This window comes from Hemitrygon akajei, chromosome 29, assembly GCF_048418815.1.
Source record: "Hemitrygon akajei chromosome 29, sHemAka1.3, whole genome shotgun sequence".
NCBI lineage: Eukaryota > Metazoa > Chordata > Chondrichthyes > Myliobatiformes > Dasyatidae > Hemitrygon > Hemitrygon akajei.
Window position 1 is genome coordinate 6,537,591 of NC_133152.1, and position 16,761 is coordinate 6,554,351.

At 42.0% G+C, this 16,761-nt stretch overlaps 1 protein-coding gene and 1 long non-coding RNA gene across 4 annotated transcripts in view; one reads left to right on the top strand and one right to left on the bottom strand.

Annotated features, from left to right (window-relative positions):
- The window catches only part of epha8 (eph receptor A8), a 567,400-nt gene that overhangs the window by 538,464 nt on the left and 12,175 nt on the right, over positions 1–16,761 (top strand). The window lies entirely within an intron of this gene.
- LOC140718210 (uncharacterized) overlaps positions 1–16,761 on the bottom strand; it is a 105,566-nt gene that overhangs the window by 16,738 nt on the left and 72,067 nt on the right. For both annotated transcript variants that reach the window (XR_012096651.1, XR_012096652.1), the window contains exon 5: positions 1,936–2,243. This is a non-coding gene — a long non-coding RNA (uncharacterized lncRNA). The remainder of the gene's footprint in view (positions 1–1,935; positions 2,244–16,761) is intronic.

Consider the following 16,761-nt stretch of genomic DNA (forward strand, 5'->3'; position numbering starts at 1 on the left):
GTTCCCAAGGCAGCTATGGAGGCCATGTCTTTCCATATATTTAAGGCAGAGGTGGATAGATTCTTGATTGCTCAGGGCAAGAAGGGATACAGAGATAAAGCAGGAGATTGGTACTGAGAGGAAAAATTGATCAGTCACGATGAAATGGCGGAGCAGGCTTGATGGGCTGATTAGTCTAATTCTGCCCCTATATCTTATGGTCTTATATTTAATACAATTAATGATAATTATGTATTTGGAACTGAAAGGCAGCCAGTTGACTGACTGGGTCATCAGGAAGTGGGCTGAGAGCCCAGACAGTCTTCAAAAAATTAGTAAGCCATGGGGCTTTAATCATGATATAACGCAATTTAAGAAAAATCCATCATTGACATGGTGACATAGATTTAATAAATCACAGTATGATTTGACAGAGTGTTTATGAGGGGAAAGTCACATTTAACAAATTTAATCAGCTTTATTCTTGAGTATATAAATAAAGAGTAGATGGGGAATATGTAGATATTGTATATCTGGTTAATGATAGTTTATTACAACAGAAACTAAGGGCTTGAAGGACTGATATATCAGTTTAACACCAAAATAGGTTTAGTTAAAGAATAAAAAGTAGACTAGGATTAACAAAAATTGTAAGTTTTCAGGTTGGAGAACAATGTAGGCCAGACTCGCATTATGGAGATTTGGATTGCCAGAACACTATAACATTATGATATTCCACAATGCAAAGCCCCAATTCCCATTAAAGCTTATGTTATAAGTGGAAATACATTCCTATGTGATGGGTTCTCTTTCAACAATAAAGAGAATACTGCAGCTACTGGTTCACAGTGTGGGGCCACTGAAGTGATTACCTTGACAGTTTCCAAAGACACAAGAAACTGCAGGAAACTATCACCTTGCAGTCTTCAGTTTCAATGAAGACGCACACTTTTAAACACCCTATCAAGTATAATTTAATGGTGTAGCTCAAAACAAAGAAAAGTGTTTGCTTATATTTATAACTTAAACTTGCTTCTCCTACCTCACACAGGGTTAATAATGTGTCAAAATATTGAAAAAGAATGTGAGAGACTGCGAAACAAATCATGGATTAATTTTGGTTGATTCCGAGGATGAGAGGCTGTTCTGTGAAGAAAGTTTGGGTGAGATGGTGTTATACCCATTTAAAGAAGCAAACAAGAAATCAGGAAAGCATTGACAGGGAGGTACTGAGGTTTGACAAAGACCAGGGTCAGGGAGCTGCAGCTTAGAAGAAGGAGAAGGTGATTTCATTCTAAGGCGAAAAGAAATATTCTTATGCAGAAGTTTCTAAATCTTTGGATTTCTCTACCATAGATCTTGTTCAATCTGCAATGATGCCTTAAGCACTTGTTGGCTCTCAGAAGATAGTAGAGTGCCATTACAGATTCTGGTGCTCTCGTAGCTCCAGAAACCTGGAATCAATCCTGACATTAAATGCATTCTGTAAGGAATTTGCACATTTTCCTTGTGATGATATGGATTTCCCTGGGAGTTCCTATTTATCTCACTTCTCAGTAGTAAATTAATTCAAGTGCAGATGATTGGGTAGTATTGATGGACATGTGGGAGTGAATGGGTTATTGGAAGTAAATGAGGAATGGGATTAATGGGATTGCTCTGAAAGCTAACATAAACTAAATTGGCAACATTTCAATGAATAGCTGAGAAAATATGGAGCCTTGGCATTAAAATGGACAATGCATAACCTGAGAGGCCCAGTTATTTTACTCCTGTTTCTTATGTTGCATTTGGATAGGTCTCAGATGGTGTCCTGTATTTGAACTACATGCTTCTCCCATGCATTATTCCTTTTATTCTGTACAATTATTCACTTTCTTTTCCAAGAGATTACTTTGAATCAAATCTTTCACCTTTACACAGTCTTTTACAATTTCAAAACCTCTATTTTCTTACCCCTTAATCTTCTTTGGCCCACTTTATCAAGCATCTGATCTTCCTTTGTCAGTACTAGTTTGAATTATTCAACAATCCCGGGTCCAGATTGAAATCAGTCCTCAAGAAATCTTGTGAGCACGCTCTAAGCTTCTTGTGTGAAAGGAGCATGCCCTTGTACAATCCATTCTTTGAGGGACATTCACCCGCGGGCTGTTGTTATCCTGGATTTGATGTTTGATTGCATATTTAACATTGGTGTTGTAAGGAGTGCATTCCTCCAAATGAATAGTAAGTCAGACTGCTGTACACCTGACTGGATTCTTTAGCTGAAGAGAGGAAAGAAAAGTAAGGCCATGGGCAGTAATGATAGTTTTAAATGTAACAGTACAGATCTCATCACCAAATACTAAAATAGAAAACAGTGGAAGCACTCAATAGCTTAGGCAGAATCAGTGGAAAGAGTTTATCAGCAGAAATATTAATTATGTTATTTTCTCCACAGATGCTGTCTGACATGCTGTCTCCAGCATTTTCTATTTTTATTTCAAAATCCTGACATCCTTTGATTTATTAACAGTCAAAATCCACCTTCTGTGGAAAACATCTCAATTACTTTATTGAGTTTTCTCCATAGTTTTCCAGGGTTTTAATAACACAGTTATAATGGACTACTCAGAACTGGACAGTTACACAGTTGTATCCCTTCCAGAAATACAAAGTTCAACAGCATTTCCTAAATCCATATTCAATCCCCCACTGTAAAAATCCTGCAGAACCATTGTTTCAATGGCTATACTTCCAGCATAGAAACCCATACATATGCACCCCTCTTCATTTATCATGCCATTACTGAAGTTGGAGGGTGTTAGTTGGGAGTGTTGATGCCTCTGTGACCGTGGTTCCCCCTCCAGCACAAATCTGCTCCATACTAGATGATCAAAGTCAAAGTCATCTCCAAAAGCATTTGTTGAAATAAAATCTAAAGTCAAAGTTGAGGTTAATGTCACATGTATGCATATGTGCCCTTAAAAACTAACTTGTAGCAGCATTATGGGCACAAAGCATCATATAAACAGCATTCATGGGGAAATATAAATCTGTGTAGCAGACTCAATGGGCCGAATGGCCTAATTCTGCTCCTTTATCTTATGGTCTAAATATAAGTTATACTCAATTTTTACAAGGGAGAAGGCAATAAGCATGAGATGAAAAAGTGGTGGAAAATTACCCCAAGTGATCACAGTATTGCTAAACTGCAGTGTTAACTCAAGAAGCAAATGATTGAAGTGTAATTGAACCCATGGTGTTGGATTTCAGGTTCCTGTGCCTCCTTGTTGATGGCAGCTGTGAGAAGATGCATAGCCTAGATGCTGGGGATCTTTGATGATAGATGTTATTGTCTTTAGGCAGTGCCTCATGTAAATACAACTGATGAAGGGAGGAATATGCTCACGATGTACTGGGTTGAGTCCACAATTCTCTGCAGCTTCCTCCGTTCCTGTGCTGTACCAAACTATGATGCCACCAGTCAAAATACTTTTAACAGTCCATCTGTAGAAATTTGTAGAGTGTTCATTGACAAACCAAACCTCCTTAACCTTCAAAGAAAGTACAGATGTTGATGCACCTTCCCTGTTAATGTATCGAAATTGTAAAACGTTTGTTATTGTTGCATGTACTGAGATACTGTGAAGAACTTGACTTGCGTGCTGTTCATACAGATTAATTCATTACACAATGCATTAAGATAGTACTAGATAAATGAATAATGGGATGCAGAATAAAGAGTTAGATTTACAGAGAAAGTGCAGAACATACAGACAATAAGGTGCAAGGTCGTAGTGAGGTAGACTGTCAGGAGTCCATCATATCATACTGTGGAAACCATTCAATCGAGTTCTAACAGCAGGATAGAAACAGTCCTTGAGCTTAGTGGTACATGCTTTCATGCTTTTGTACCTTCTGCTTGTTGTAAGGGCGTTAAGAGAGGATGACTAGGGTGGGTTGTTGCTCTAGTGAGGAATGCAAACAGAATCCATGGAGGGAAGTCTGGTTTCTCTGATATGCTGAGCTGTGACCACCACTCTCTGCTGTTTCTTGTGGTCATGGGCAGCACACTTGCCCTACCCAGCTATACTGTATCCGGATAGGATACACTCTACGGTGCATCGATAAATGTCGGTGAGGCCCCAGAAATCTGTGTGCTGAGCGCTGAACATTAACACCCAGGAATTTAAAGCTGATGACTTCCTCAACTCTGGATTTCCCAATACAGACTGATGCATGGCTGCCCTCCTTCCCCTTTCAGAAGTCAACAATCAACTCTGATCATCTGACCCAAACTGCCTGACTGCCACATTTTCCCATCTTCCATCACCAAATTGGCCTGGGCCTGTTGTAGATTATGGTGAATGTCTTGAGGAAATAAGGTATTCACTTTTGGGGTTATTTTTCTTTTCCTGTTCCTTTCTTCATAAAAAATTCACACTGATGTGCCCTGAATTGCCCGTGACCCTGCACACTGACTCAATCAATAACTTGCAGTCTTTCATTCATAATTCCTTCAAAGTAAATATAAGTAAAACCTCAATTATTTATTTTACCTATGTTGAGATCATTTATATACATCAGCGATGAATTCTCAGCATGGACAATGCAGTAGCTAGCACAATGCTTTAGTGCAAGTGACCCAGGTTCAATTCCCACTGCTGGCTGTGAGGAGCTTGTATGTTCCCCCGTCCCCGAGATCATGTGGGTTTCCTCCTACAGTCCAAAGACATACCAGTTGGTAGGTTGATTGGTCATTGAAAATTGTCCTGTGATTAGGCTAGGTGTAAATTGGGAGATTGCTGGGCGGCATTGATTGAAGGGCCGGAAGAGCCTATTCCACACTGTATCTCAATAAATAAATGAATGAAGTCTCCTTTGGATGAACCCCTGTCCACCTGCAAATTGTCTGAGACTACGCAAGCATTGCTTCAAATCATATGCCATCATTTTCAGTGCAAGTCTTTCAGTGTCGCTTTGCATTCCACAAAGTAGAGTTAAACTATTACCCATATGGACTGTCCTCGCTAGGCATTGTCTCTGTAAGTGTTGAATGACTTCATCCCACAGCATCCCACTAATCAAGGGCTGGCCAGTTGGTGAATCAGCACAAGTGCTGATTTGAATGAGGCATCACACAGACTCGCTCTGCAATGACAGTGGAATGCAAAGCACATTTTCTGCAGATGTGCTGTTGGGCATTTCTGATCAAATGCTCAATCCAAGGGAAGGCTCCCAATTCTAACATAGCAACAGAAGTTAGCTGATTCTTTACACCTCGGTATTTCAAAGAACTAAACTAATTGGAAGAATGATTAGAGGGAAAATAAGAACAAAAAAGAAATCAAGATGGTGAAAAGTGATTGAACTTTCCACCTGAAATGATGCAGAAGGCAGTATTTCACCACATTTAACTTCCAAGTCTGTTCAAAGAGTCATGACCTTCAAATCTGAGCACCTAATGCTGAAGGTAGGATTGGAATTTTACGACCAGCACAAACACTATGGACTGAATGGCCTCATTCTGTCACAGTGTTTCTTTGATAACTTTGTTTTGTGTCCCCAGTTGATCGTTCTTAAAAGAAACTGAAGACAGAGGCTGCCATGCTCAGTCATCATCTGGCTTCTAGGACTTTGGTTTCTGTGCTGTACTACGGGAAGTAACTTTGGGATAGAGTCAATGAGCCATAGAGTTATACAACACAAGAACAGGCCCTTCAGCCCATTACATCAATATCATGGAGTGTCTGTCTATATCAATCCCATCCCATCCTATAGAAGGTACTTGGACAGATACACAGACAGAAAAGGTCTGGAGGGATATGGACCAAATATGGACAAATGGGAATCTTGGTTGGCAAGGACTAGTTAGGCCAAAGTACTAAGTTCTGTGCTGTGACTATGACTATATTTCCCAATTTTCGGCTGGTAGCCTTTTTTGCTGTGGAATATCAAGTACTGATCTTAGTATCTTTTAAATGTTGTGAGAGCTCCTGCCACCATCACCCTCTTTCGCAATGCATTCCGGATTTCAGTACCATCTGGGTAACAAAATTCTTCCTTGTCCCTTCAATATTTCCTCTCCTGTACCTTAAACCTACAACCTTAGGTCACAGCTATCTCTCGAAGCTACTTACTAATTACTCTCTATAGATCTTTCCTGATTTTGTATCTCATTTAGATCACTCAGCCATCTCAACTCAGATAAAACAATCACAGCCTGTCCATAGAGTCATAGGAAAGCACAGCACAGAAACAGGCCTTTTGGCCCATCTAGTCTGTGCCAAACCATTTAAGTTGCCTACTCCTATTGACCTGCACCAGGACTATAGCCCTCCATACCGCTACCATCCAGATACCTACCCAAACTTCCCTTAAATGTTGAAATTAAGTTCACAAGCACCACTTGCACTGGCAACTCTTTCCACACTCTCATGACCCTCTGAGTGAAGAGCTTGTCCCTCATGTTCCCATTAAACTTTCCACCCTTAACCCTTAACCCATGATCTCTGGTTGTAGTCCCACCAACCTCAGTGGAAAAATGCCTGCTTGTATTTACTCTATCTATAGCCCTCATAACTTTAGTATAGCTCTGTCAAATCTCCTCTCAATCTTCTACATTTCAGTCTCACTTCATAGCTGAGACTCTCCATCCTGAGCAGCTTCCCAGGCAACACTATTTTTATTGCGCACATATACACAATGAAAGGGTTTATTGCTATCAGTCATGGGATGCAAATGTTGCAGGAGACACAAGAGACTGTAGCTTCTGGAATCTGGAGCAACAGAACTGCCTTCTGGGAGAACTTGGTGGATCAAGCAGCATTGTCAGCCCTGATGCAGTGCTTTGACCTGAAATATTGATAATTGCTTTCCTCCCACAGATGCTGTGTAGTCTGTGTCTCTCCAGCAGACATGGGCAGCATTTATTGTTCATCACTGTAGCAGGACATAAAAGGTTCAATTATGAAGATCTGCAGTGATTCAAGAAGGATGCTCATTTTCAAAGGCAGTGACGGATGTGTAGCTAAGTGTAGGCCCAGTCTGTAAAGCCCACATCCTGAATTAAGGTGATAAGATAATATAATACCTTATCTAGGATTTACCAAAGCCCTAAAGTGTGATGGGATCTAAAGGGTATTTAAATGTATATTCAAAAAGAATGGGTTTTCTAACATCGATATAGAACTTCCCTCGGAGAGATAGCTGTAGAAGATTGGGAGAGAATTTTAAAAGCAGTGGAACTGGCCTATGCAGGAAACAACTTGACTCACAAGAATCGTGTGACTCTGGAAGACTCCATTCCAAAGGCAATGGATGTTGGAACTTTTAGAATTTTCCAGATTGAACTTGATAGAGATTTGTTGGAATTGCATTTTAAGGGAAATAGATCTAGGGTGAATATCAGCATCATTATGTGCTGTGTCATTATGATATGGACGAACATGGTCGTATCCGTGACCATGATTGATCTTAACAAATCTTTCTACAGAAGTAGTTTGCCACTGTCTTCCTCTGGGCAGTATTTTTACAAGACAGGTGACCCCACTACCCCAATATCACTACACTTCAGAGATTGCCCGCCTAATGTCAATGGTCACATAACTAGGATTTGTGATGTACACCCGCTGCTCAGACGACCATCCACCAACTGCTCCCATGGCTTCAGGTGACCCTGATTTCGGGGGGTGGGGAGGGAAGGATAATCAGGTGCTAAGGTGTAACCCGCAAGCTAATGGAGGGAAGGAGTACCTTACACCTCCTTTGGTAGCGATGTATCTCCGTCCTACCACCCATAAGGGTGAATATAAGAGCTTGAATTACAAGACCTGATTTCAATAAATGGTCAGCATCACCTCTTCCTATTCTTACATAGGTATTTCTGTCCTAATTTTACATATCCACTTCTTCCTCCTATATCTGCAGTACCAAGATGTCATGGAGGGTACCCTGGGTCCTGGCAGCAACTATACCCTCCTCTTCAGAGCCACCCAGACATAAAAGTGGGAGAGGCAACCAGAATAACTGCAACCATCAGTCATGTCTAACCTCTACCTGTGACAGTACTGTGCCAAAGATAAAGTAAAAATATATTATTAGGGCACAGTGGCCTGGTCACAAAATGAGAGAAGGCACGTGACAGTAAGGCAGAGAACTTTATGTGATTTCAATTCTTCATTAATAATGTAATGACATTAAATAAAATCTTTTTCACTCCTACTTTGTATGGAGTGATATTCAATTACTTTGACCATAAACATGGGAGTAGAATTAGGCTATTTGGCCCATCGAGTCTGTTCTGCCATCCCATCATGGGTGATATATTATCCTTCTCAAACACATTCTCTGGCCTCCCTCCCCCCCCCCCCCCCCATAACCTTTGACATCCTGACTAATAAAACTCCACTTTAAATTTAAGCAGTGGCTTGGTCTCCACAATCACCTGTGGCAATGAATTCTACAGATTCACCACCCTTTGGCTGAAGAAATTCCTCCTCATCTCTGTTCGAAAGGGATGTACCTCAGATGTACCTCTGAGGTTCCAGACTTGCCCACAAAGGGAAACATCTTCTCCACGTCCACCCTGTTGAGGCCTTTCAATTTTCCATACATTTCAATGAGATCCCCCATTCTTGTAAACTCCAGCAACTACAGACTCAAATGTTCCTGATATGTTAACCCTTTCATTCCCTGGAGCATTCTTATTAACCACCTCTTGACTCTCTCCAAGGCCATGCTGAGGTTCTATATGGCTTCTTAAAACAGAGATGGACTGATGTGAACCATCATCATATAAGAATTAGAATTTGAATTTTTATTTCTTACATCCATCTCACAGCATGAGGGAGTAAAAATCTTTATGTTGCGTCTCTGTCGCTACGTACAAGCAATAAGGAAGGGAAATGTGAGAAGATATTACCCAAACACTAAGAATGTACACATAATTGTTTTGTATATGTGTATATACAGTCAGATATGCAATCCGATCAATATGTATTGATCAGTCTGAGGGTCTGGTGGAAGAAGCTGCTCTAGAGCCTGCCGGTCCTGGCCTTAACACTGTGGTACGGTTTGCCAGATGGAAGCAGCTGAAACAGTTTGTAGTTGGGGTGTTTGGAGTCCCTGATGATCCTCTATTTATGCAACTGCTGCTGTAAAAGTCCTGAATAGAGGAAGGTTCACATTCACAGATGCACTGGGCTGACCAGGCCACTCTCTGCGATTGAGGGTAGTACTGTACAGGTGGTGACACAGCCAGTCAGGATACTCTTGATGGTGCCCTGTAGAAATTCCTAAGGATCTGGGGACTCATGCCAAACTTCTTCAGCCGTCTGAGGTGAAAGAGGCACTATTGTGCTTTTATCACCACACAGCCAGTATGTGTAGACCAAGCGAGATCCTTGGTGATGTGTATACTGAGGAACTTGAAACTACTCACCCTCTCAACTACGGCCCCATTGCTGTCTCTGTTCCTCCTGTAATCCATGATCTACTCCTTTTCTTTTTCAAAACTGACAGAGAGGTTGTTTTCTTGACACGACTGTGTTAGGGTGTTGACTTCTCCTCTTTAGGCTACTTCATCATTGTTGGAAATAAGGCCTATCAATGTTGTGTCATCTGCAAATTTGATCAGCATATTGGAGCTGTGCATGGCAACACAGTCATGGGTGTATAGGGTGTAGAGGACGGGGCTCAGGACACAGCCCAAGGGGGCTCCTGTGTTGAGGGTCAGAGAGGCAAAAGTGAGGGTACCCATCCTTTCCACCTGCTGGCGAACCGACAGGAAGTCCAGGATCCAGCTGCACAAGACAAGGTGCAGACCGAGGTCTCTAAGCTACTTGTTGAACCTGGGGGAGTTACGGTGTTGAATGCTGAACTGTAGTCCAAGAACAGATGTGGGGGAATATCATTGAGACCTACCGAATGTTGAAAGGACTAGTTAAGGTGGATGTGGAGAGGATGTTTCCTCTGGTGGGGTTATCCAGATCTAGAGGGGTGAACTTTTAGAACAGAAGTAAGGAGGAATTTTTTTAGCTGAAGAGCGGAGAATCTGTGGAATGCTCTGCCACAGTCTGCAGTAGAGGCCAAGTTTGTGGGTATGTTTAAAATGAAACTTAATAGAATCTTGAAAGGTTGGGGCATCAAGGGATATGGTGAGAGGGCAAGTGTATGTTGGATGGGATACAGGATCAGCCATGATGAATTGGCAGAGCAGACTCGATGGACTGAATGGCTTAATCCTGCTCCTATGTCTTATGGTCTAACACCATTCTGGACTAAAGCACCCCTCTTCTCCAGGTGAGTGAGGACAGTGTGTAGTGGTGTGGCTACGGCATTGGGTAGGTGAATTATAGGGGGCCCAGTGTGTGTGGTAGCATGCTGCAGATGTAGAACTACTGCATTAAATGAAGAACTATCGCTTCCCTGCTAAGTGCACATCTCTGGATTGAAACAACAGTTCTGGATTCGACCAGCACCAGATCCCAGCTAGTGAAACTGTTTTGTACATTTATATTTGTGCAAATGCAAACCAATTCATGCGACTAAGCTCAATCTTCTTTGGTTGGCATGTTATGCATAACAATAATTAAGGTGTAATTAATAAGTTATTATATTTTCCTAGCAAATTAATACATACATTAATATTCAAAAGGTTCTTATTTTTTGATTAAAACTAAAAGTAATAACATTTATTAAATGTGTAATCAACCAAATAATCAACTAATTGCTTTTGTTCCATTATTTCTCTACAATTCACACGCAATCTCATTAAAATGAGCTTTTCAAAAATATAATACTGAAGCTAAAGTTTCATACAGTGAAATTGATTTAATTATCTTCCTCTTCAGGTAAAATGGGATTAAAGAAGTAATGAGTAATTGTATAGTGTGTGGGGTTCTAATTAGTCTCAATTTTATAGTCATATATTATGCACTGTTTTATATAAATATATATTTTTTAAATTTTTCAGTAATTGATAAAGTAGGAAGGAGGACTGGTGTAGTGTGAGAATAGTTCTGCTGTAGCAGTAGTGAGGTCACTAGTATGATGTTCTCCCAAATGGTTATTCCCTTAATGGAGAAAGCCTGTGTGTGACTTTGTTTGATGTTCAGCCTGATGAACAGACAACCATCACACAGTCCTTGACTGATTGTGGTTAGGGTCCAGTGGCATGGTCTCTGAGATGACTGCTGCAGCCTACCTCCACCTTCATTGCCATTGTGATTTGTCATCATCTTCGGCAAGCTCTACTTTTGAGGTCTTTATCTGGAACTCCCCTATGACAGTACCGTCATGGGTGGCCATACCCGGAATGAAGCTCCAGAGGCCATTGCTCTCAAGAACTCACAAGCCTCACCACAACGACAGGGAGATGATATTCACAGAAGTTTATTACTGTATATTGACTAGGAGACAGAAAATGAGGATTGTTGGGTCGCTGATGGAAGGAAGGCATCTTTGCTGTGTGGCATGTGGATAAAGGTGATGCCATTATCCGTCTAGTCCAGAATTTACACACGAGCAGAATAGAAGCAGACAGTGTGTATGCCTTATTTGTACATGCCATACAGTGTGTGTAAATGAGTGTACAATAGTTCATAGCATTCAGGCACATGCATTGACACAAATTACAAAAGGTGACTATTTTATCATGGGTTAATTTCTTATTTCTTAAAGCCAACACAAATTTATTGAGACACAATCAGTATATAACATATTTGTATAACGAGGTAGTATTAATTTGCAAGAAGGGCCAGTTAAACCATATTCTTGTACTGAGGTTCTAAGCTGATGTACTGGCAGTGACCGTGTTACATTGCCACGATGCAGACACACCACATGACTCTTCTGTCCAATTCGATCGCAATATGAATACACGCAAATGTATGCAGAGGACAGAATAGTCCCACTGATTGCTGAATTATATTTGGGAGGGGGCACATGATGAAGAAGAAAAATTGCTTCACCCTAAGAATTTGTGTGATTCCATGCAAATAGTATAATAACTCCTTTTCAATCCAGCTCATTCCCTCTATTGTTCCTTGTGAAATTCCTTCTTAACACTCACTGGAGAATTGGATGGCCTGGATGGAAGCTTTGCTAAACAATGAAACATGCTGACATCTCGCATTCCACCTTTCTAACATACATTCACCCCAGACACTAACTCACACATGAGACATCCCACTGATTCTGTTCCTTCTATCACAGGGCAGACGCATTCACACCCAGGTAGGAATTATGCCGCAGGATTATGCAATGTCCTTGGATGAGATCAGTCCATGGTTAACTAAATGGCTTAGTTTCAGCTGAGCTAATGTCAGTACAAATGAACCAGCTTCAATTAACTTACTTTGACAAGAATATCAAGAATATTTTAACAATGTCGGCTCCATAGAGTGTTTCAGAATTCACACACTGCTCCAGGCTGATATGCACAGATACTAAGAAATTTAAAAAGGAGCCCTTTAAGATACCGATTAAAAATAATTCCTTGTAAATGCTATCAATACCAGACTCATCATCATTTATTAAGGATGACATTCAGAGGAATGAACACTTCCATAAATAGAAACAATCCTTTAGTGAACAACAGGGAGCATGTTTGGATCCTTGTCTCAGGCTTTTTGTTTAGTTAAGACTGATGACACACAATAGACAATAGGTGCAGAAGTAGACCATTTGGCCCTTCGAGCCTGCACCGCCATTTTGAGATCATGGCTGATCAAATACTATCAATACCCGGTTCCTGCCTTGTCCCCATATCCCTTGATTCCCCTATCCATAAGATACCTATCTAGCTCCTTCTTGAAAGCATCCAGAGAATTGGCCTCCACTACCTTCCGAGGCAGTGCATTCCAGACCCCCACAACTCTCTGGGAGAAGAAGTTTTTCCTTAACTCTGTCCTAAATGACCTACCCCTTATTCTCAAACCATGCCCTCTGGTACTGGACTCTCCCAGCATCTGGAACATATTTCCTGCCTCTATCTTGTCCAATCCCTTAATAATCTTATATGTTTCTATCACATCCCCTCTCAATCTCCTTAATTCCAGCGTGTACAAGCCCAGTCTCTCTAACCTCTCTGCGTAAGACAGTCCAGACATCCCAGGAATTAACCTTGTGAATCTACGCTGCACTTCCTCTATAGCCAGGATGTCCTTCCTTAACCCTGGAGACCAAAACTGTACACAATACTCCAGGTGTGGTCTCACCAGGGCTCTGTACAAATGTAAGAGGATTTCCTTGCTCTTGTACTCAATTCCCTTTGTAATAAAGGCCAACATTCCATTAGCCTTCTTCACTGCCTGCTGCACTTGCTCATTCACCTTCAGTGACTGATGAACAAGGACTCTGAGATCTCTTTGTATTTCTCCCTTACCCAACTCTATACCGTTCAGATAATAATCTGCCTTCCTGTTCTTACTCCCAAAGTGGATAACCTCACACTTATAGATAGATAGATAGATAGATAGATACTTTATTCATCCCCATGGGGAAATTCAACTTTTTTCCAATGTCCCATACACTTGTTGTAGCAAAACTAATTACATACAATACTTAACTCAGTAAAAAATATGATATGCATCTAAATCACTATCTCAAAAAGCATTAATAATAGCTTTTAAAAAGTTCTTAAGTCCTGGCGGTTGAATTGTAAAGCCTAATGGCATTGGGGAGTATTGACCTCTTCATCCTGTCTGAGGAGCATTGCATCGATAGTAACCTGTCGCTGAAACTGCTTCTCTGTCTCTGGATGGTGCTATGTAGAGGATGTTCAGAGTTATCCATAATTGACCGTAGCCTACTCAGCGCCCTTCGCTCAGCTACCGATGTTAAACTCTCGAGTACTTTGCCCACGACAGAGCCCGCCTTCCTTACCAGCTTATTAAGACGTGAGGCGTCCCTCTTCTTAATGCTTCCTCCCCAACACGCCACCACAAAGAAGAGGGCGCTCTCCACAACTGACCTATAGAACATCTTCAGCATCTCACTACAGACATTGAATGACGCCAACCTTCTAAGGAAGTACAGTCGACTCTGTGCCTTCCTGCACAAGGCATCTGTGTTGGCAGTCCAGTCTAGCTTCTCGTCTAACTGTACTTCCAGATACTTGTAGGTCTTAACCTGCTCCACACATTCTCCATTAATGATCACTGGCTCCATATGAGGCCAAGATCTCCTAAAGTCCACCACCATCTCCTTGGTCTTGGTGATATTGAGACGCAGGTAGTTTGAGTTGCACCATATCACAAAGTCCTGTATCAGTTTCCTGTACTCCTCCTCCTGTCCATTCCTGACACACCCCACTATGGCCGTGTCATCAGCGAACTTCTGCACATGGCAGGACTCCGAGTTATATTGGAAGTCTGATGTGTACAGGGTGAACAGGACCGGAGAGAGTACGGTTCCCTGCGGCGCTCCTGTGCTGCTGACCACCGTGTCAGACCTACAGTCTCCCAACCGCACATACTGAGGTCTATCTGTCAAGTAGTCCACTATCCAATCCACCATGTGAGAGTCTACTCCCATCTCCGTTAGTTTGTGCCTTAAGATCTTGGGCTGGATGGTGTTAAAGGCACTAGAGAAGTCAAGGAATGTAATCCTCACAGCACAACTGACCCCATCTAGGTGAGAGAGTGATTTGTGCAGCAAATACGTGATAGCATCCTCCACTCCCACCTTCTCCTTATACGCAAACTGAAGAGGATCCTGGGCGTGCCTGGTTTGTGGCCTCAGATTCTGTATTATCAGCCGCTCCATGGTCTTCATCACGTGCGACGTTATTCACATTAAACGCCATCTGCCAAGTATCTGCCCACTCACCCAGCCTATCCAAGTCACCCTGAATTCTCCTAACATCCTCATCACATGTCACACTGCCACCCAGCTTAGTATCATCAGCAAATTTGCTGATGTTATATTCTATGCCTTCATCCAAATCATTAACGTAAATGGTAAACAGCTGTGGTCCCAATACCGAGCCCTGTGGCACCTCACTAGTCACCACCTGCCATTCTGAGAAACACCCATTCACCGCTACCCTTTGCTTTCTATCTGCCAACCAGTTTTCTATCCATGTCAATGCCTTCCCCCCGATGCCTTGAGCTTTGATTTTACCCACCAATCTTCTATGTGGGACCTTATCAAATGCCTTCTGAAAATCGAGGTACACTACATCCACTGGATCTCCCCCATCTAACTTCCTGGTTACATCCTCGAAAAACTCCAACAGATTAGTCAAGCATGATTTACCCTTGGTAAATCCATGCTGGCTCGGCCCAATCCTATCACTGCTATCTAGATATGCCACTATTTCATCCTTAATAATGGACTCTAGCATCTTTCCCACCACCGATGTCAGGCTGACAGGTCGATAGTTCTCTGTTTTCTCCCTCCCTCCTTTCTTAAAAAGTGGGATAACATTAGCCATTCTCCAATCCTCAGGAACTGATCCTGAATCTAAGGAACATTGGAAAATGATTACCAATGCATCCGCAATTTCCAGGGCCACCTCCTTTAGTACCCTAGAGTGCAGACCATCTGGACCTGGGGATTTGTCAGCCTTCAATCCCATCAGTCTTCTCATCACCGTTTCCTTCCGAATGTCAATCTGTTTCATTTCCTCTGTTACCCTATGTCCTTGGCCCATCCATACATCTGGGAGATTGCTTGTGTCTTCCTTAGTGAAAACAGATCTAAAGTACTCATTAAATTCTTCTGCCATTTCTCTGTTTCCCATAACAATTTCACCCAATTCATTCTTCAAGGGCCCAACATTGTTCTTAACTATCTTCTTTCTCTTCACATACCTAAAAAAGCTTTTGCTATCTTCCTTTATATTCCTGGCTAGCTTGCGTTCGTACCTCATTTTTTCTCCCCGTATTGTCTTTTTAGTTAAGTTCTGTTGTTCCTTAAAAACTTCCCAATCATCTGTTCTCCCACTCACCTTAGCTCCGTCATATTTCCTTTTTTTTAATGCTATGCAATCTCTGACTTCCTTTGTCAACCACTGAGGCCCCTTTCCCTGCTTTGAATCCTTCCTTCTCTGGGGGATGAACTGATTTTGCACCTTGTGCATTATTCCCAAGAATACCTGCCATTGCTGTTCCACTGTCTTTTCTGCTAGGCTATCCATCCAGTCAACTTTGGCCAGCTCCTCCCTCAAGGCTCCATAGTTTCCCCTGTTCATCTGCAACACTGACACCTCTGAGATGCCCTTATCCTTCTCAAATTGCAGATAAAAGCTTATCATATTGTGATCACTACCTCCTAATGGCTCCTTTACTGCGAGATCGCTTATCAAATCCCGTTCATTACATAACACTAAATCCAGAATAGTCTTGTCGCTGGTCAGCTCTCGTACAAGTTGTTCCAAGAATGCATCCCGTAGGCACTCTACAAACTCCCTATCCTGTGGTCCAGCACCAACCTGATTCTCCCAGTTCACCTGCATGTTGAAATCCCCCATATCTACTGCGACATTACCTTTGCCACATGCCAATGTTAACTCCCTATTCAACTTGCACCCAATATCTATGCTACAGTTTGGTGGCCTGTAGACAACGCCCATTTGGGTCCTTTTGCCCTTACTGTTCCTCAGTTCTATCCACACAGACTCTACTTCTCCTGACCCTATGTCCCCCCTTGCAAAGGACTGAATCCCATTCCTCACCAACAGGGCCACCCCACCCCCTCTGCCCACATTTCTGTCCCTACGATAGCACGTATACCCTTGTACATTCATTTCCCAGGTCTGATCTCCCTGCAGCCATGTCTCCGTTATCCCAACAA